Source organism: Macrotis lagotis, chromosome 1 (genome assembly GCF_037893015.1).
Source record: "Macrotis lagotis isolate mMagLag1 chromosome 1, bilby.v1.9.chrom.fasta, whole genome shotgun sequence".
Classification (NCBI taxonomy): domain Eukaryota; kingdom Metazoa; phylum Chordata; class Mammalia; order Peramelemorphia; family Peramelidae; genus Macrotis; species Macrotis lagotis.
In genome coordinates this window covers 872234361-872256951 of record NC_133658.1, presented here as the reverse complement: position 1 = coordinate 872256951, position 22591 = coordinate 872234361, and the positions used below count along the sequence as shown (strand labels likewise).

At 38.7% G+C, this 22591-nt stretch overlaps 1 long non-coding RNA gene across 1 annotated transcript in view; it reads right to left on the bottom strand.

The window, feature by feature from the left end:
• LOC141509045 (uncharacterized) overlaps positions 1 to 16988 on the bottom strand; it is an 87025-nt gene extending 70037 nt beyond the window's left edge. Inside the window, exon 1 of the long non-coding RNA XR_012474567.1 lies at positions 16904 to 16988. This is a non-coding gene — a long non-coding RNA (uncharacterized LOC141509045). The remainder of the gene's footprint in view (positions 1 to 16903) is intronic.
• Positions 16989 to 22591: the final 5603 nt, after the last annotated feature.

Sequence of the window (22591 nt, the reverse complement as noted above, 5' to 3'; positions counted from 1 at the left end):
GATTCTTGGAGGCAGACATCTAGGAATGGTAGACAGTCTATGCAAATGATGGAATGGAAGCTAGAATATTTTATGTGGGAAAAATAGTAAAAAGTAGACTGGATTGTAGAGCACAAGAAGGAAAGGAAGGAAAAAAGGATTTAATAAGCACCCTTTTAACAAACACTATCCCATTCTGTCCTCACAGCAGCCCTGGGAGGTAGGGCTATTATTGTCATCCCTATTTAACAATGCAGAAAACTGAGGCAGACGGAGGAAAAGTGACTTGTTGAGGGTCACACAGCTTACAAGTTAACCAAGACAGGATTTGAACTCAGGTGTTGTGGACTCTAGGCCCACAGCTCTATCCACTGTGCCACCTAGTTGAGGGAATGAATAAAAATCTTAGATAGTTTGCAGTTAAGTCATGAAGGGCTCTTAAAATGTCAAGCGAGGAGTTGGCAATTGATGCTAGATCCTAGAAGCAAAAGGACTATAGTCTATCAAGCAAGGGAGTAGCATAGTCTGATCTGCACTTTAGGAAAATCTATTTGGCAGCTATGTGGAGGCTGAGCTGGAGAAGTGCGAAGCTAGGCCTAGATTGAAGTTGTGATAGCTGTTCAGAGACACCCTCCAGGTCTCACTCCAAGGCCTACAGACATGTGCACCTTGAGTATGACCAGGATTTGAACTAGGGACTCCTGCTTTCTTCTGATGCACTGAGGCAAGTATCCCACAGGTTTAAATATTACCGTAAAATTAAGTGGACAGGAGGCAGGTGATGGAAGGGAGGTGGGGGGGCAGAGGAGAAATAAGGCTGGAAATCAAAGGAGGATGCTCCAGGGAATACAAGGGTCAAGGAACATGGAGCCAAAGAGCTACACGTGGCAAGAACTGTAATGTAAGAATAAAGAAAATTTGTCAATTTGTACCCTCCCTCGAGGCTTCAAAACAAATAGCTCCCAAAAGTCTCAGGTGTAGTATCTGACCATAGTCATTCCAAGACTGATTTTTTTAAATCCAGAAAAATACTGCAATCCTTGCAACCTGCCCCACAGGGGTGTTATGAAGATGAATTCAATATCTATAAAACACCTTAAGAGCCTCAGATGAAAAGTTATAAAGCAATATAGTATTAATGCCAAACACTTGCCAGTTGCTACAATGGGGAATTTACAGGTTGTAGCAAATGCTACTTATCTGCCCCTCCATATTTTGTTAGGGGTGTCTCTGTGATTTCACTGATCCGAGCAACTCCTCAATCAGTGTAGATCCTGGGTTATCTGTTCTCCCACTTTTACAATCTTAGAGAAATACCCAGAGACTTGGAAAGGTTAATGATCCCTCAGCCACTGCTCCAGTCTCTCTCTCTCTCTCTCTCTCTCTCTCTCTCTCTCTCTCTCTCTCTCTCTCTCTCTCTCTCTCTCTCTCTCTCTCTCTCCCCCCCTCTCCCTATGTCTCCCCCCTCTCTTTCTCTCTGGAACTGCCTGTCATCTGTATTTCCTTTTAACTATTTGATATTTACTTCTCTGGGTATGTAAAGTTTCCACATGTTGACTCCTTAGGGTCCAGAAACTGCTTTCTTTTTTGTCTCTCCATCACAGCTTCTGACACGTGGCCTGGTACATAACAAGTGTTTAAGTAATAACTGTTGAAGCCTGGTTCCAAATAATACCGGTGCTAAGTGCCTCCCTCTCTTTTTCTGTAAAGGTGGAGGACTGTGGATATAGAAGATGGCATCCACTGTTAAATGTTGTTGATGTCTTGGTTTCTTTTGCTGAACTGCTCTCCTCACCCCTTTCTTGAGATGACAATCTGAGTAGGGGAGGGGGAAGTACATATTGGGGAAATGAAGGTAATGTACAAATGGAAAATATTAAAAAAAATTTAAAAATCAAAAACAAATGTAGCAAAATCGCTCCAAACAAACAAGTCCCAAAGAAAAGAGAGAAGACCTTTTCTCCCACTGTCTTATAGAAGTTGGGGTCCATGGGCATGGAATATTGCATATTTATGATTTATTTCAGTGTACTGATTGGGTTTGCTATTATATTCTCTTTTTCCCCTTTTTATTAGATAACATTCTTTGCTATTTTGTTATGAAGTATGGCTCTCTAGGAGAGGGTAGGAAAAGGGATAGTGGAGAAGAATCTAGGTAAAGTAAAATGAAAGCCAATGATGAAAATTAATTTTTTTTCAAATTAAAATGCTTATTGAATTGAATTGAGTTCAAAGGAAGCAGTATCCAGCAGGATCTCAACAGTGGAAAAAGACAAGTGGGTTTCAGAAATCTGTGCATTATATTTGACTGCTGGTGTCAGAGGGGCAAGTGATAGAAACCACTGTGTTGGGAGAGACTCAACACAGAAAGGCAATGCTTTGGAGGATGAGAACTAATGAGGAGCTGCCCCTGAGCTTGCTTCCTATAGGTTAAGATATTGCCCTGTGGCTCCTCTTAACCAGCAAGCTATTCAAAGAAGATGGCACCAGCTAGTTTAAATAGCTAGTTTGGGATTCAAAGGGCTTAATTCTGCCACCTACACCTTCCTTGGCATTCAACAGGCTTTGCTTAGAAGCACACATTGCTGGCAGACAGTTGGATCACAGACACAATGAGCTTTGAAAGGATACCCTTTCCATGTCCTCCATGGGAGGGTCTGGTGTTACCAGACTGCTCTTCCTGAGCAGTTGCCAAGGATACCCAGAGCAGCTACAGATTCAAACTCAATTAGTCCAAATGCCCCCTTTGGTTAAACACTTTCCTTTTTCTGTTTTGACAGGCTAATTCATATCTTTCAAACACAAAATAGACAAACTGCATTAAACAACTTTCCTTGCCTCCAGAGCTTTCTGAAAGGACCAATCCATTTCTCCTGAGTATGTCACCAAAATTTACTTATGAGGGAGGAATGGTCACTACCAATCCCCTCAATAGACAGAAAAGGATTGGTGCAATTTCAAATCAAATGACAAAAGATACATTTTTTGCAGCTATACTTTAAGTGCCCTGAACTGAGGTCTAGGAGAATTCGAGAAGAAGCCTAAGTGGTTTGACCTGCAGTCAAGAAGACTCTGGATTCACATCTTGTCCTAGCATTTAGCAAACTGTATAACCTTTGGGACATCAATTATTTTTTTTAATAAATTATCATTTATTTATTTTTAACATTATTTAAATTTCTTAAATTTCTGAATCTTCTCCTTTCCTTCCACCCCTACCCATCCATTGAGAAGGCAAGTAAAATGATATCAGTTTTACAGCATATAACTTAACTTTTCTGAACTGCAATTTCATCATCTATAAACTGGGTGTAATGATACTTGTAGTTCCCACCTATCTCACAGGTTTAGTAGTATGTGACTCAAACAAGGTAATGTCTATCTATTATGGACAATTGAATTCAGGTCCTAATTCATTATTATTATTATTATTATTATTATTATTATTATTGTTATTATTATACACCTTCATGCAGTGTTATGCTTTCCAAAAGTTCATTCTTATTTCTTTTTTCTGTTCTGGTGGTCTAATTTCAGTGATGATATCATCTGTTTCTGCTTTGTTAAATCTTTACTCCAGAACTCTCACCTATTCTTCTCTCTTCTTTTTCCTTAATTTCTTTGCATGAATACAATCTATTATCTAATGGAACTCTTCACCCTCCCTCTTTTCTTTTTTTTTAATTTTTTTTAGGTTTTTTACAAGGCAAATGGGGTTAAGTGGCTTGCCCAAGGCCACACAGCTAGGTCATTATTAAGTGTCTGAGGCCGGATTTGAAGGCTGGTGCTTTTTCCATTATGCCACTATGCCACCCCCACACCCTCCCTCTTTTCACTAATCTTGTTCATTTTTTTTTTTTTTGGCAAGGCAATGGAGTTAACTGACTTGACCAAGGTCACAGCTAGGAAATAATTAAATGTCTGAGGCTGGATTTGAACTCAGGTCCTCCTGACTCCAAGGCTGGTGTTCTAGCCACTGTGCCATCCAGGTGCCCCCTACCTTGTTACTTTTGAATAATATATAGTGTTCCTGAACACAATGCCAACCTTATTGAGACTCTTCTAAACTTTGGTGGACCAGGGATTTATGGATCAACAGTTTAAAGTAGTAGCTCTCAAAAGCTATCTTTTTTTTTTCAAGGCAATGGGATTAAGTGACTTGCCCAAGGCCACACAGCTAGGTAATTATCAAGTGTCTGAGACCAGATTTGAACCCAGATACTCCTGACTCCAGGGCCAGTGCTTTATCCATTATACCACCTAGCTGCCCCTTAATAGCTATGTAATCTTGTTACTTATCTTTGACAGGAGGGCTTAGATATTTCCTTCACACTTTCCAATAAATTTATGAGGTCTAGGCAGCCTCCTGAGAGGTGATAGGGCTAGAGTTTCACTCTCTTATAAATTAGAAAAAAGGAGATGAGCCATGAAGGTCCATTGGTGTGCCAGTTCCCTCTTGCTAATGCATTTTATGGTAATGGACAGCTTATGGAGAGAAGAAAGGGGCTATGTTCACTTTTGGATGCCATATTGTAAGTGACTTGCCCAAAATCTTGGGCAAGTTCTCTTTTTCCTTCCCTCCCCCTTCTAATATGTTAAACAATTTGATATAGGTTATAGATATGTGATTATGCAAAAATATTTCCATATTAGTCATGTTGTGAGAAAGGACAAGATCAAAAGAAAAGAAAAATTAGTGAAAAAGTACATTTTAATTTGAACTCAGACCACATCAGTTTTTTCTTTGGATGTGGATAATATTTTTTATTATGAGTCCTTTGGAAATGTCTTGGATTATTATAATGCTGAGAATAACTGCAATTCACAGTTGAGTATCATTACAAGGCTATTAACTGTGCACAGTGATGTGGTTCTGCTCACTTTACATCACTTCTTTATCCATAATTTTTTTTGAAATCACCTTGCTCATCCTTTCTTGTAGCACAATAGTATTCCAGCAAACCACATAGCATACCTTGTTTAGTTATTCCCCAACTTATAGTTCCCTCTTCAATTTCTAATTCTTAGCCAACACAAAAAAGAGATGCTATAAATATTTTTGTACAAATAGGTTCTTTCCCCCTTTTATTGAATCTCTTTGGGATACAGATCTAGTAGTGTTAATATTTGATCAAAGGGTATGCACAATTTGATTGCTCTTTGGGCATAGCTTCAAATGGCTCTCTAGAATGTTTGGATCGGTCTACATCAGGGCAACAATGTTCCTGTTTCCTCCCACAGTCCTTTTAACATTTGTAATTTTCCTTTTCTGTCATGTTAGGCAATCTGATAGGTGTGAGGTGATAGTTGTTTTAATTTGCATTTTTCTATTTAATAGTGATGTAAAGAATTTTTATATGACTAGAGATAGCTTTAATTTCTTCAACTGAAAATTTCCTGTTCATATTCTTTGATAATTTATCAATTGTAGACAGACATGTATTCTTATAAATTTTACTCAGTTCACTATTTGAAAAATGAGGCCTTTATCAGAGACACTTGCTGTAAAAATTGTTTCCTAACTTTCTGCTTTCCTTATAATCTTGGTTACATTGGTTTAGTTTGTGCAAAAGTATTTTCCCCTTTAATATAATAAAAATTATCCATTTTGTATTTCATTATACCGTCTATCTCTTCTTTGGGCATAATTTCTTCCCTTATTTATAGCTCTCCTAATTTGTTTATAGTATCACTTTTTCTGACTAAAAAGGTACCCATTTTGATCTTACCTTGATAAAAAAATGTTGGTCTGTACCTAGTTTCTGTCTTAACTATTTTCTAGTTTTCCCAGCAGTTTTGTTAAATGGTGAGTACTTCATTTTGAAGTGTTATTTTATACTTGTTTGGAGGCAAACTTGGGAGAGTTCAGGTGAGTTTCTTCCTTAGTCTGACAACTTGATTCCAACAGATATGTATTAAGTCCTTACTCTACATCAGTCTCTGTGCTAAAGAAAAAGACAATTCTTGCCTTCAAGAAACTAACATTCTAATGGAGGAAAACAACCCATAAAAATGCTGAGTAAGGAAGAGAAAGGTCTGTAGCACCAAAAGCAAAGCCAGGAAGGGAATAAAGAATAACTCCCCTGGGATTTTTCCCAAAATAAAGGTTTCAAGAGGAACTCTCAACTGAGACAAAGGGGAGAATATGGCAGAAGAATTCTTCAAGGTTAAGAATAACACAGGTTCGGGGCGGCTAGGTGGTGTAGTGGATACAGCACTGGTCCTGGAGTCAGGAGTACCTGGGTTCAAATCTGGTCTCGGACACTTAATAATTACCTAGCTGTGTGGCCTTGGGCAAGCCACTTAACCCCGTTTGCCTTGCAAAAACCTAAAAAAACAAAAAAGAATACCATAGGTTCTAAAGATAATTTAGATTAAGATTCAGAAGAGAGATGGCAACAATATCCAGAAAGTCAGAAGTAGCACTAAATTTACAATTCTGTGAAATACTTAGTACATAACCACTGAGATGATTCTCTAAGATTGTGATTTGCAGAGAAGGTACTGACTCCTTTCCTTAGGGAGGGGAAAAAAAATTCGTGCTGGGCACTGTCCTTGGTGCTAGGGACCTACCTAACCAACTCCCAAACTAGAACCCTCCCCATAAAAACTCCAGAATGTGGCCACCTAGATGTTGTTTGAAAACTTCTAGTGAGGAAAAATCCACTACTTCCCAAGGTAACCCATTCCCTTTTGGATGGAGCTGCAAATATTGCTTCTTCTGTCAAGTCTAAATCCATTTCTATGCAACTCATGTCTTCTGCTCCTTGCTCTGCCTTCTAGAGTCAAGCAGAAAAAGTCTAATTCCTCAAAAAAATCAAGTAGTCCCTAACCTCAAAAACCTTACACTTTACTGTCCTTTCCAACTGTGATATTCCATGATTCTGGGAGTATAAGTCCCCTTGATTCTTACATACTTCGAGCTTCAGCACAAGTGTGATTTATCAGTAAAACATAATATCAGACATCTTTGAGAAGAACTGTTCCCCTGAAATAAATGTCACAAGTACAGAATAGGGTGAGTGGACTAAATGAACAGTCACTTTCTGAGATCCTTCAGTCCATTCCTTTCTGAAATAAGAGAGCCACTATCTTGTTTTCTGTGTATTTGATGCTTTTAAGCTCAAGGGTAGCTTTTCACCTCCCTCTCAAGCAATCTTTCAAGTAAGAACCTATTACTTGGGTTACAAAAAAGAGGACAATTTTGCCTTTCTGTCCTGAGACACTTACTGCAAAATCCTGCTTGGATTTTATATAGGATTGAAAAGAGGCAGAGCAGGGAACTCATAGAAATTGAAAAGGAAAATAAATAAATAACTAAAAGAGACCCAAATAATAAGCCTCTGGATTGGACCTGCAATAAGAGGGGATTAAGGGGCTAAACTCTACATTTTTTCCAGGAAAAATGCAAAAATTTGATCTTTAGGGTGAAGGCAAGATTAATAGGAGGGAGTGAGGAGGGAAGGAGATAGAAATCTGACAAGCAGTATAAAAGAAGTATTTCTACTTTGGAGGCATTAAGGATGATTTTTTTAAAATAGCCCCAAAGAGCCTGTAGGCAATGGGTCTATTGTGGTATAGTGGGGGAATATGTATCACTACCCTTGAGGTAGAACCTGTCTGACACTTATCAATCAGGTGAATTTATCCTTCAGAATTTAGAAAAGATCAAAGGATGTCAGAGCTAAAAGGAACCTTAGAGATCCTCTAGTCATAGGATCATCTTTTCAGAACTAGAAGAACTTTAGAGATAAATAATAATCACAGATTCCAGATAGCTCTTTAAAGTCTGCAAAAAGAGAGAGGCTGTGTGATATTGAGAGCTAGCATTAGAATGAGGAAGAAATGGGTTTAGGTCCTGTCTCTGCCTCTCATTGGTTGCGTGGCCTTGCATGAGTCATTTAAGCACTCAGAGTCTCAGACAATTATCCTAGTTGAAGAAGGAGGTTGGTCTTCATTTGGAAATTGAATTTTCCTTACTGGGAGTTCCCTACATTAAATTCTGTTCCATTCACTCTAAAGTTTATAAAGAACTGTAGATAATTGATTTCATTATAGTTCACAACAACCTTGTGGGGGTAGGGTCTAGGGGTGATTTTGCAGATGGGAGGATCAGAGAGGTAAATAGCTATCTGCCTGCAGTCATATAACTAAGAAATGTCAGAGAAGAGGCAGAACTCAAATTTCCCTGGTTTACCATGCTAGTTCATTTAGTCTTGGGGAATCTTAACCCTTTTTTGGGTCCAGGCAATCTGGATTATAGACTACATGGAGGTGAAGAAAGTATAAGATGACTGGAAAAGAAATAAGAGGACAAGTTATGAAGCCAAAGAAAAGACTTTGGATTTGATTCTGATGGTAACCATTGGAAGGAACAGTAAGAAACTTGTAAGGAATTATTGGAGTTTATTGAATATAGTCAGATCTGAATTTTAGGAAGAACATTTTGATGGAATCAATTGGGGAGAGACTTGATACATAGAGATCAGCTAGCTATGCAACTCTTTTCCAAAGAATGTTTTTTAAAAGTAAAATAAAATTTATAGGATAAAGGAAACAAGTTTATTGAAAAAAATTCCTTATCAAAGTTTGTATATCCACTCAGTTATCCACAAACATTGTCCAAACCTCTTATTCTCAGATGAGGAGACCGATGTCCAGAAAAGGGGAAATGACTCTCCAAAAGTCACTCAGTTGACCAATGGAAGAATTAAGAGTCAAATTTAGGTCCCTTTACTCCAAGTATTGATACTATTTTACATGACCTTCTCCACTTCCTATTTTGTAGAGATTTCCCCAAAGTCACACAATGTGAGAGAGTGGAGTTGACTTCATTTCTCTTGATTTCTGATCATTCTACTTAGCTCAGTTATCTTCCTTTGTAATTCAGTGCTTATGAGAGCTTTGAAGGCTACAAATTTTTTTTAAAAGATTTTTTTATATTACTCTACAACTTGTTGTTAGTGGTGGGAGAAACTACTCATTGAGAAGAAGAGACAACATGGGCATAGTGATACATGAGAATCATTTTTACTTGTTTCTATGTATCATCTATGAAAGAATTTTGTTTGACTCCAGAGGCAGCTAGGTGGTACCACATTGCACACAGAGCTAGATCTGGAGTCAAAGAAGACCTGAGTTCAAATATGACCTCAAACACTTCCTACCGATGTGATCTTGAACAAATGATAACTTCTGCCTGCCTCATTTTTTTCATCTGTAAAATAGAGGTAATAATGGCACTTGCCTTGCAGGGCTGTTGTAAGGATTACATGAGCTAATAATTGTTAAGTGCTTAGCACAGTGCCTGACACTCAGTAAGCACTAAATAAATAGATAAGTAGCTATCACCTTAACCATTTCCATCACCATTATCACCATCACCATCACCATCACCATCATCATCACCATCACCATCATCATCATCATCATTATTATAGTTATCATGATTATCATTTTATTGCTATTAATATAACAATAGGTAGAAGTTTTGTAGAGGTTAATCTAGACTTGATATAAGAAATCAGTCCAAAGTATAATGGGCTGCTTTGGGAAGAAGTGACTTCTCACTAGAGGTCTGCAAGCAAAAACTGAAAAGCTTGTTGGGGTTGTCAAAGAGTGGGTTCATGGTCAGAAATGGATTGGGGTCTTTCAACTCACATATTCTGTGTTTCTATGGCCCTTCCCTTCTTTCTTCTCTTCATTACTAGGGTTCAACACTCTCAAATACTTATGATTTGGTCCCTGATGCTGTAGCTCTAACAACTGCCTGATGTTTCATATATAAGAACTGTCAGTCAATTATCATTTATTAAAAACTATGTGCCAGACATTGTGTGAGGCACTAAAGAAAGAAAGAAAAGGCAAAACAAAATAATTCCCCATTCTCAAGAAGCTCAATGTCTAATGGAGGGGAGAAGCAACATGAGGATATCTAGGTACAAACAAGATATTGAGATCACTTAGGAACAGAAGTAGTAAACTGGGAAGTAATGGAGGGAAGGCACTAAGATTTTGAGGGTACTGGCAAAGGCATATTGGATGAGGTAAGATTTGAGCTGAGGCTTGAAGGACTTCAGGGAAGTTAGATAGAAGGAGGGAGATTGTTGCAAGCATAAGAGAGAATCAGTGAAAACCCTGAATAAAGAGATGGAGTATAGTATATGAAGAAAAGTAAAGAAGCCATGTCACTTGACTTCAGACTACATGGAGGGGAGGAAAGTATAAAAAGACTAGAAAAGAAAGAAGAGGACAAGCTATGAAGCCAAAGAAAGGACTTTATATTTGATCCTGATTGTAACCATTATAAGAAACTCTAAGGAACCTGTAAGGAATTTTTAGAGTTTTTTGAATTTTTAGGAAGAGCACTTTTATAGATGAGTCAGGGATGGATCCAATTGGGGAGAGACAATGCAAAGAGATCAACTAGCTTAGGTCCAGGCATGAAAGGATGAGGGTCTAAACTAGGGTGATGATAGTATCAGAAGAGAGAAGGGGGAATATACAAGAGTTGTGAAGGTAGTAGTGACAGAATATGGCAACAGATTGGCTATGATGAGGTGTGAGAGTGCTTTATTAAGGATGATTCCTAGGTTATGAGACTGGGTGAATGGGAAGATGGTGGTAGCCTCAACTGTAATAAGGAGAGTCAGAAGAGATAAGGGGTTTAGAAGGCAAGATAATGAGTTTGGCCTGGGACTTGTTGAGTTCAATAACTTTACCAGATATAGTCAAATTCAAACTAATGCAAAATTTAGAAAGGCTCAGTGCATATCACACACGTATATGTAATAGAGACAGGAACTTGGAGCTGAGGTGAATGAGCTGGAGAATATTGCCTTGAAACAGCTCTAGTCAAAGAGACTTTTGGCTCTGTGCTTGCCACTTTCTGTTTCAATTCTGTATTTTTATTTATGTGGAGACCAAAAGTTCCAAGAAAACTGGAGTTGGAGGATGGAAAAAAATAAGGGCCATAGATAGCCTTTGCAAGTTGGTAGGAGTTTCTAAAATTTTGCTGAATGAATATCTTTTATTAAGAAGATGGCAAGTAGTGATTTACAATGACTTCCTAAGCCTAAATCAAATGAAAGTTTGGGACAGAGATACTGACTTTGATGAATAGAAACCTGACAAAGTATCCAAGTCCATCTAAATTGTCCAGCAGTTTGATGTTCCAATGAGCTAGAATTCTGAAGTTATACTCTTGTTTGGGGGAGAGGAGGAAATACCTAGAATAACAAAGTTTCTGAGGATTGATACCCTTCATAGAGAGGAGAAAAAATTAGCTAACAGTTTTTCCTTAGTCTTAAGTCAGGTTATGCATTCCTAAAAGAGCTGTAAGCTAAGAAAGAAGTAGCAGTACCATCTGTATCCAGATAAGGAGCTGTGGAGTTTGAACAAAGTACAAGGACTATTCCCTTTAATTTGGAAAAAAAAAACAGATTATCTTATTGTCTGATCTGGTTACCTCAGAGAATTCTGTTCTCTTTAAGGATATGATTTCTCTCTCATCACACCCAATTTGGATCAAGGTACAATATGGAAACAAAGTAAAGACTGACGGAGTGCTATCTGTGGGGAGGGGGTGGGGGGAGGGAAGCAAGATTGGGAGAAAATTTTAAAACTCAAATAAAATCTTAAAAAAAAAGAAAAGAAAAAGAAAGAAGTAGCAGGACCCATTTTTTTTCTTATAGGTAAGACTTCCTCTTATTTATGCTCATCTATGGATGTTTCATGCATTTGTTGACTGGATACATATACTAAATGATAGATTTCTCCAGAACATCTGTATGGAAGATACACACGTATGGGTATATAGAATGAATGAGAGAAATACAGGCACACATACATAAATATGTATCTTTTTATTGCTGTTCAGTCATATCTGACTATATGACCCCATGAATTTTGTAAATGGGATTTTCCTGGCAAAGATATTGAAGTGGTTTGCCATTTCCTTCATATGTGCACATATAGACAAATATATTCACACCTATATGTATCTGTAGTATTTATGATACTATGATCTTTCAACCTGAATTAGTTTGTCTAAAACGAGACCATGTGGGAAGTTAGGGGAGCCCCAAGACATTACAACAATCCTCAGTCTCTGCAGAATGTCTGCAAAACAGACTTTAGCAATCTTGTCCATAGCCAGTAATTACCATGTCCAGGACACACCCACTGTTGTTGTTTTTGGGAAAAAAGGTAGTAGAAAATCTAGACACATAAGCACTTACCCAGGTGAGCAGAAAATTGTGGTATTTTAAAGATGCTGGCATGTTGTAATTTTCTCCCTGCTATTTTCTTTGAAATGGGATGTCCAAATGTACAATGTGGCAGACGGCCAGGTGCTGATGAGTTCAGATTAGTCACCTGGCATTACAGGCTATCTCAGAGAGCAGGTCGACTGGGGCCAGGGCTGGGGGGATAAAGAAAGACATTCCCTCCAAGGGCTGAAAATCTCTAGTCAGCCCCAGGAAAGAGACAAAGGCCCATTATCAATAGGCCAAAGCCTCCCCCTCTGGGCAGTGCAGGCTCTGGGTAACAGCTGCTTGGCCTGGGTATAGCCTTTGATTTGTCCCAGCAAATCCTTCTGGAGGAGCAATTAAAAACAAGAGAATGCTATCTCCTGTCATCAAAAACAAAAGGCATCTGTGGATGTGGATGCTCTTGTTTATTTTTGTATTGATCTCATCTGTTTCACCTTGTTAGCAATCTGATTAGGGCATAGCTGGCTCCCTAATTACATGCTTTTCAGGGGAAGTGGGGACCATGGCACTTTGGCTAGCTGGAGGATGAATGTTGGGGGCCAGATAGTCAGCATTCCAGGCAAAGGTCCTGACTGTAATTTAAAGTGGTTTCCTAGAGGTTGTAGTGGATAAAGGCACTGGAACTAGAGCAAAGACCTTTGACACTGTGATGCTGCTCATGTCAGTTAAACCTCTTTGTGCCTCAGTTACAAACTGAAGGCATTGGAGTTGATGGACTCTTAAGATTCTTTCCAGCTCTAAATTTAGGTCCTTATGCTCCTTTGAAGGAAAAATATAATTGATTGAAACTACATTTATTAGCTGCCTACTGTATATCACACTGTGCTAATAGGCAAAAAGCGAGGCCATACCTCTTCTAAAGGAGCTTACATTCTAATGGGGAAAACAATTCCTGTAGAGGAGTTGGCAAATAATTTTCTTTCATTAATAGCTAACTAGCTAGCTACATTGAGGGCAGGAATTATTTCTGACTTTGTGTCCCAGATGCCTAATAGGCAGACATGCTGGCTCTATCACCTGACCCTCAGCAAGTCCCCTAAAGCTACCTCAGCCTTAGTTTCTTCAGTTATAAGATGAAGAAAATAATTGCTTCTACTTCACAGGTTGCTATGAGGATCACCTGAGTTAATATATATATAGAAAGTGCTGCGCAAATCTTAAAATTTTATACAAATTCTAGCTCCTCCTCCTCCGCCTCCCTCTTCCTCCTCCTCCCCTCCTCTTGTTCTTTTCCCTTTTCTTCCTTTCCTCTTCCTCTTCCTCTTCCTCCTCCTCTCATTCTTATTGTTCTTGTTGTTCTCCTTTGTTCTAGTTCTTCTCCTTCTCTCCTTGTTCCTGTTTTTGTTCTTATTCTTCTTGGCTTCAATCCTTCTTCATTATCATCATCATCTTCTCCTCCATCTTCTTCTCCTCCTCCTCCTCCTCCTTCTCTCCTCTCCATATTCTTGTTCTTGTTCTCCTTCTCTTCCTCCTCCTCCTTTTCTTCCTTCTCCCTCTTTTCTTCTTCCTCCCCTCCACTTTTTCTTTCTTTTCCTTTCCCTCCTTTTTCTTTCTCTTTTTTCTTCAAATTTATTATTATTATTATATATTCATCTAATGAAATAATACCCAGCAGTCATCTCTATGTCTAGAATCTTTGTAGCACACAAAGAGGGAAGATTTGCTTAAATATCTAATTAGAAAAGGCTTCATAAAATGTGGCTACACATTTAAACTTAAAAGGCCATCTTACAGAAGAGGAAATGAGCCCTGAGAAGATATATAGCTTGTTCAAGGTCACTCAGGGACAAAGTAGCAGAACCAAATCTGAACTCAGGTCCTCTGACTCCAAAGGCAACACATTCTTCATTAATCTACACTTTGTCTTGAAGCTTTTCTTCTTAAAATTCTTGTTGACCTCACTAACAGGTTGGTACCCAGAGAACTATAGATTTTCAGATTAAAAGGACTTTAGACAGTATCTGGTCTGACCCCATCATCTTATAAAGAAAGAACCTGAGACAAAAAGGAGTTATAGAAGTGGCAGATTCACACTCAGGTCCTTTGACTTCAAGTGTGACATCCATTCCGTGCATCATGATATTTTCCTTCCCTGTCACCCACTCTAACCAACTCTATTTATAGGTGGGGAAAGTTAGGTCCAGCAAAATAAATAACCACTAGCATTTATATTAGAGGTGGGGAATGTCTGACCAAAGGATCAGATAAGGCCCAATAAATTATTTGATCTGGCACTACCATGACAACTGCAAATGGGACTTAAAATTCAAAAAATCTGGGAGTTTTTAGGGATGGATTAATTAAATGTTTGACTAAATACAGCAGGCTAATTTTAAAGATGGCAAGTTTGTAGGACCTATGAATAATGTTATAAATATCCAAGTGACCCTTGGCAGAAAAATGGTTCCCCACCACTGATTTATATGGTACTTTAAGCTTTGCAAAGTTCTTTACATGTGTTTTCTCACTGTATTCTTTCAACAGTCCTGGGAGGTTGCTATTATATCCATTTTACAGAGGAGGAAACTGAGTCTGGGTGAAGTTAAATGAGTTGCCAGGAATCAGAGAGCTAGTATGTGATGCCAGATTTGAAGGCAGCTTTTTATCTACTTAGCCTGGACTTAACAACCCTGCCAGCTCCGTCTTCATGTCAACTTTTGCCTTCAGAAACCCTTGAGCTCTTTCCAGCCAAGTATTATCCTTGCAAACCCATCATGTGCAGTGACTGTTTATGTCATCTTTGCCTCTTTCACAGCATAGATTCTTAGGAAAAAAACCTAGGACAGTACCTGGACAGAGTTCTCTCCTTCAACCCTCAAAAGAATTGGAGATTCGAGATTGAGATTCCCATTCTCTTTGTCTCCTCTAGTCTAGTCATCAACCAATGGTTAAGTTTTAGTTTAGTTTTGAACTCTGCACCATGCTGGGACAGAAGAGCAGGGGAGGCAGCTGTCAATGCAAAACACTTCCCTAAGATCTTGCCAGCAAACTTTAGAAAAGTCTAAGGTGAGAGTGAATAAGCATTAATTAATGTTTAGGCATTGTGCTAAGCATTTTACAAGTATCATTTCATTTGATCCTCATCTATCTTAGGTGCTATAAATATTAATTATTATAATTAATTTTATTTATTTATTATTATTATTTTACAGTTGAGGAAACTGAGACTGAAAGGGCTTTAAGGGACTTATTTAGGATCTGAGACCAGATCTGAACTCAGGTTTTCCTGACACCAGACCAAGGGTTCTATCCACTGAACCCCTTAGCTTCTTTTTTCCTTTTTTTTTGGTCTTTTTTTTTTTTTTTTTTGCAAGGCAATGGGGTTAAGTGGCTTGCCCAAGGCCACACAGCTAGGTAATTATTAAATGTCTGAGGTCGGATTTGAACTCAGGTACTACTGACTCCAGGGCCAGTGCTCTCTCCACTGCGCCACCTAGCGGCCCCACCCTTTAGCTTCTTTCAAACCAGGAAGCCTGAATGGCTTTCCAAGACTAAAAAAACTAAGCAAAGAAAAAAAAAAGTCCTTTGATTCTTCCCTGTGTTGCCTCTCAGTAAAAACTCAGAATGGAGAGATCGCTGGTTCAGATGTCAGAGACCTTGGATTTAAATCCTATTTCTAATCACCAAATAAAATGAAGGCTTTGGATTAGATCACTCTGAGTCTCTTCAGAATTCAGGTTTTTGATCTTCTGACCTTTCCCCTTGGACATCCCATAAACATGTTTCTAAACATTTCTAACAAACCCATCATTTCTAGGGAAAAAGATCAAACTTCACCAATGCAAGTCAACATAGTCTCTTCAACTTTCAGTCTTACGGACCTGCCTACAGTCTGAGATATAGTCATCTTTTTAGGATGCAGCAAAAGTGGGACCTGCACTCAAGTCTCCCTGATTTAGAGGCCTCCTCTCTTCTCACTACGGCCATTAAGTGGAGCCATAGGACTTGAAATTAGGAAGACTCCTGAGTTCAAATCTGGCTTTAGATACTTCCTAGCTGTGTGATCCTGGCCAAGTCACTTAACTCTGTTTGCCTCATCTATAAAATGAGCTAAAGAAGGAAATGATAAACCACTCTAGTATCTTTGCCAAGAAAACCCCAAAGTGGGTCACAAGAATCAGACACAAGTGAAATGACTGAACAGCTCCATGCCAAACTGCTCTCAGCCACATGAGGCAGTATATTACAATTTTTTTGCACTGTGCTCTTCCATTAAACTATAAAAAGTCTTGTGAAGGCAGGGATTGTGTCTTCTCAAGACTGTAGGATTTTGGTGGGTTTTTTGGTATGTGATGCTACATGTCTGTTATGTATTTATAATAAAAAAGCATGTCCTGCATGTAATATGGTAGTCACAACATTGCCCTGATCATCTATATCCCCATCTTCCCTCTTCTGAGTTTTTTTTAAATGTCTCACTGATACTCTTTTCTTTTTCTTTTATGAAGGGTGGGGCAGGTGGTACAGATAACTATGACTATTGCTCTCTGTCTTCTCCCATAGCCTCTCTAACAAATAAAAGTCCTCCCTCTGTAAGTTCTGAATGAATGTCTGTGGTACTGGGGCAGCCTCATGCTCCAAATCTTTCCTCCCCCTGTGTCTTTGTGAAAGAATCTACTGCCTGGAAATTAGGAAGGTATTCAGGACAGTACCTGGGACTTGGGAGAATTCTTCAGGTTCAAGTATGATCGATGGACTTCACTGACTGAGAAGTCTCCCAAGGTAAACTGACTGGAGTTTTCAAGCATTATAACAATCCTCAACTAGATTCTGAAATTCTAAGTTCTGGAGGAACCATGGCTTGGCTGAAGAAGGGGGTTTGAACTGAAAGTTGATCCTCTTTCTGAAACTCCACTTAGCAGAATAAAGTTAATTAAAACCAAACCAAGCCAAAACCTGTGTTTTTATAAATATGGAAATTCCTTTCAGTGCTGCATATTTAAGCAGTCAGGTGGTACGGTACACAAAGCACTAAACCCAAAGTCAGAATTCAAATTCAGCCTCAGTTGCTTGCTCTGTGACCCTGGGCTAATCATTTTAACCTCAGATTGCTTCAGCACAGTCCATGAATCTACTACATTTGAGCTATCCCAAAGTGGAGAGAAAGGGCCAATCTCATGGATTCCTCTATATGTGAGGAATGCAGCCCTGTGCTTGCAATGCAGAGAGCTTCACTGGTTCTGAAATCAAAGAATCTAGGTTCAAATCCTTCTTGCAGCTTATTACTTCTGTTTGTTTCCTTGGATGAGTCAGTTAATCTCATCCTCAATACGAGGGACCTGACTTAGAGGATATTAAAGGTCCTTTCTAGCTCTAGTCCTAAAATGCCATGGTGTTTTCAAGTGTAGCCTGTCCAACCACCTTCTAGGGATATTGCAGAACACATCCTCCATTTGGGATGGGTTGCTCTAGATGGCAGCTGATATCCCTTCTGAGTCTGAGGTTCTTGTGACTGTTCATATAATTTAGGATTTGGCTGATTTAACAATGGCTAGGCAACAGCATCCTCTACAGGAAAGAATCCAAAATATAGATGTGATGAATAGCTCCTCCAATCCAAGAAGAATGAATGAATTAATTAATGTGTCAATGAATAGATGAATAAATATGAAAAAACTTATTAAGCACTTACAATGGACCACACACTGGGAATACAAATAGAAAGGTGAGGCAGCCTCTGCTCTCAAGGAGTTAACATTTTAATGGAGGAGCACTAGAGGAGGATTAAGGCGCCATGGTCCCTTGGATACAATGGTAAAGCAAATGGGAATATTCCCTTTTTAGCACCATTTCCATTGATAAAACCCATGTCCCTTTCTGCTGATTAATCACTTGCTGGGTGGCAAGGGTTGTAGAGGCAAATGATAGGTCCCATCTTCACAAGCATAGTTTCCCTGGATGATGGCAGTGGGGTCCTGGCTTGCAGCAGGGTTCATGGTCTCATTGCTATTTTGAGAGGCTTACCTGCCCCTTGGGAGTCACTGGTCAGTGTTTGGTATTAGTGATAGCAAAAATGGCAGCTCCTTTCTCCAGGAGGATTTCTTCCCTTATAAATAAACTGGACTGATGGTCTGAGGGACACTGTTAATTCCTGGGTTCTTGGATTCTGATTCAAGCCTTGTTTGCCCAGAACTGTCTCCACTAGGTAGGAAGATAGGTTGTCATTGTGGTGGTGGCAACGACTTAACGTACCTGGCACATATCTGAGGAACCTGGGTGCTTCAGTTACTTTGGTTTACTTGCTTTGTTGGTGGCAGTTAATCAGCAACTGGGGAGAGTAGTGATGAGGATGCTGGACCCCTTTTTCATGAGATTTACTCTTCTGCATGATGGTAGTAGAGGGGCCAGCAAAAAAAAACTGGTTCCAAAGAAATGATCTAATAGCTATCTATCTAACGATAAGACAATCAGTTAGTCACTAAATATTTCTTAGGCACCTAGTAGGCACCAGGCACTATGACAAGCACTGGAGATTCAAAAAGGAGGCAAAAGATAGTCCCTGCCTTCAAGGAGCTTAAATCTAATGGGAAAAGCAACAAACAAACAATTGCATTCAAAAACTCTATACAAGCTAGATAATTAAATAATTAACAGAAGAAAGACATTGAAATTAAGAGGGGTTAGGGAAGGCTTCCTGAGAAGACAGGATTTTAGTAGGGACTTGAAGGAAATCTTGGAAGTCATTATTTAGAGCAGAAAAGGAGAATTCCTTACAAGAGGGCCTAGTTGAAACAGTATGACAATTCATAGTTGAGTTGTTTAAAACAACAATTAACTACAGGGAAAAGAAGCCTGATACTTTGGCTAGCCATGTGATTTTGGAGAAGTCACTTCCCCTCCTTCATTTCATTATCTGAAAAATGAAGTGGCTGAACCATCCACTGACCTCCCAGGTCCCTTCTAGTTTTTTATTCATTGATTTTATAAATTCACATTACCATGGATTTTCTTTTAGTTCATAATCTTCCATTTTTATCATTACTGTTCCCTATCAGTTCCCCACTGTCAACATCTCTTTGTCTACACCTCTTTGGTCATTCAGATGCAGGTCTTCACTTTCCCAAGAGTTATACATACCTACATCAGACTGATGATAGATTGTTTTTCAGAGGCAGCTAGATGGCACAGTGGATAGAGCACTGGTCTTGGAATAAGGAGGACAGGAGTTCAAATCCAGACTCTGACACTTACTAGCTGTGTGACCTTGGACAAATCACTTAACCCCGATTACCTCACCATTTCCAGGCATCCTGGACCCAGATGGCTCTGGAGGAGAAAGTGAGGCTGGTGACTTAGCACAGCAGCCCCTTGTCATGGCATCCCCTCTCTGATGTTGTGGTCTTCTTCAAAAATGAAGGACATTGTTTTTCAGATGAAAAAAACCTGCTCTTTTCTACCTTATGGAAGTGCAACCCTAAAACATTGACCATGATAAATAGATTTAGCCAAGCTTTATTAAGTGCTTAATGTATTCAAGGCAAGAAGCTGTGTGGAGAAGAGAGTGAAGAGATGGCTTGGAGACCAGGAATACCCAAGTGCTAATATTGCTTCTGATACATGCTAACTGGGTAACCAGGACAGTGAACATCTTAGGGCCCCAACAACTGAGAAGAAACTAAGATTATAAATTATAGATGAATTGCTGATAAACCAACAGAGGAATGTTTATGTGCATACACACATTCACATATATTTATATATATATATATATATTTGCAATCTATATGATTTTATTATCAAAACCATTTTTAAAAAATAAGGAGCTATGAGATGAACTGATGTAAAGTGAAATGAGGAGAAGCAGAACAATGTACACAACAACAGCAACATTGTGTAATGACCTCTTCTCAGCAATACAATGATCCGAGAGAATTCCTGAAGAATTTATGATGAAAAATGCCAACTTCCTCCAGAGAGGGAAATGATGGAATCTGAATGCAGATGGAAACATATTTTTTTACTTTCTTTATCTTGATCTTTTTGTCTGTGTTTTCTTTTACAATATGACTAATATGGAAATGTTTTGCATGACTGCACATGTAGAATCTATATCAAATTGCTTGCCTTCTTAATGAGGGGAAAGGGAAGAGAGTAAGAAATTTAGAATTCAAGATCTTAAAAAAAGCAAATGTTTAAAATTGTTTTTATATGTGATTGGAGAAAACAAAATACTAAATAAATATTTTTAAAAATTTTAAAGGAGCTGTGAGAAATATTGTATGTTTTCTTTCACACTTTGTGACTTTCATAGAATCCCTTCACTGTGACTCTTGTCCTAGTGCATCTGTTGAAGTTGGCATACTCTCCTCCTTTCCTTTCTCCTCCTCCTCTTTCTTCTCTGTATGCTGGCATATCAGTTTTCATGACACCACCTGTTAATAGGCAATCTCCATCATCCAAAGGCACATTCTACCAAAAATTCATCCAAGACTGCTCAAATGTGGTGACTAACTTGATTTTTAGAGACCAGAATAGAGAGCCTCTCTGGTCACTTCCATTTCCATAACCAGTCTTCTGATTTATGAAATAAGGATTTAGCAAACCCATCCCAGGAGTTCACATGGACTATTTGTGTCTGAACTGTGGTAGAGCATTCTGTGGGTTTATCTTGCTAGGGCCTCCCTTTTTGAGTCTATTTACCCTGTTTGTTCCACTAGTGAAGAGTGAGTCATGGTGACAAGTAAATGGCATTCTTTTCTAGCAACAGGACTCTGAGTAGAAGAGCAGTGATTGGGGGTGTTTTTCTCCATCCTGGAGACATTACTATCAACCATTCATTGTTGTTCCAAGAAGATTGCTAGGAAGCTGATGAAAAACTCACCAAAGTCATGAGGTCCTCCTCTGACCAAAGGGTGAGGGGAGGAGACTGAAACCTAGGTAGATAATCTTAACACATTCTTCCTTAGCCATCCCCAAGGTATTCTTTCTTAAGGCTTGGATGGAAAGTTTCCACCTCAAGCTACCTGATACTTAAATCTCCTGAAATGGATTGGTATTTTATAGATGACCCAAAAGGCATGACCAAGTTTCTTTAACTAATTGGAACAGAATTGCTTTTGTACGTCTGATTAGATTCATTTAATAATTGTTCTTCATTGGTTATGGTGTCATCTTTTACTTACTCTAAGTGGGATGAGGGAGTTTATCAATCTACTCAGTAACCCCTTCTCTTACAATTACATGTGTTTTTTTCTAATGAGCCTTTTAGTAAAATTAAGATAAATGTAGCTGTGACTCTGTTCCTTAAATTTCCTCAACTTTACTAGCTTGTTACCCAAAAAGCAGCACATATCCAGTGAATTCTACATACATCTTCTAGCATGTTGTTTTTGATATGGTTTGGGATGAATTTTTTATTTCATTAGTTAAAGAGAACTCTCAGTTCTCTGGGAAGAGGGAACCTCTCTTCACTAAAGCTGATGTTTCATTGATCAATCATAACTTAGTCTTGAAAGGTTACTTAGGATTACTTAGAGGTGCCCATGGTCCCACACCTTGTTATGTGTCAGAGGTAGGACTTGGACCTCTTTCTGACTTCCAGGCTGACCCTCAGGTACCCAGTTTTTCATTTGTAAAATGAGGGAATTAGTAGCAAGGAATGACCTCTAAGGTCATTTCTAGCTCTAAAGCTAAGATCTTCTTCACTGCACCATGGGACTCTCCAGTTCACAAGATTTAAGACAAAAAATTCCTGGTCAATCTATACAACACCCATAATGATAACAAGAATAAGAATATTGGATATTTATGTCTTCCATAATGGTTTGCCAAACACTTTAGATTCATTATCTTAGTCAAACTTCCCAACAACCCTGTGAGGGAGGAACTACTGGTGTTATTACATAAAATTGATAGATGAAGAAACCGAGGCTCACAGATATTAGGTGTATATCCATGGTCAAGGATCCAGAAAGTCTTTATGTTATAAGATATTCAATTTAGAACTGGAAGATACCTTAGAGCTCTTAGAAATAGCACAGTCTAAGAGGGGTTAGGTGACCCAAGGTCACAATATTATTAAACATCAGAAGTAGAATTCAAATTCAGTCCTTCCAAGTCTATGATTCCATTTTTCATAAAACTGAGTTTGCTGCTCCCCAAGCCTGTTTCTGACATTTGCCAAATGTTACTAAATTAAAGTTACATCCCCAGATGGTAGCTAAAAATTCTATGCCAAATCATTCAGAATTCTTTTTTTAAGTTGGTGTGCAATTACTAGCTACTCACCCTCAGCATCTGGTTTGGGGTTCTCTTCCTTTATATTCAATTGCTTAGCTAAATGGGGAATAAGAGGAAGGAGAATCAGGAAGATCTAAGAGCCAAGCCACTTTTGAACCAAA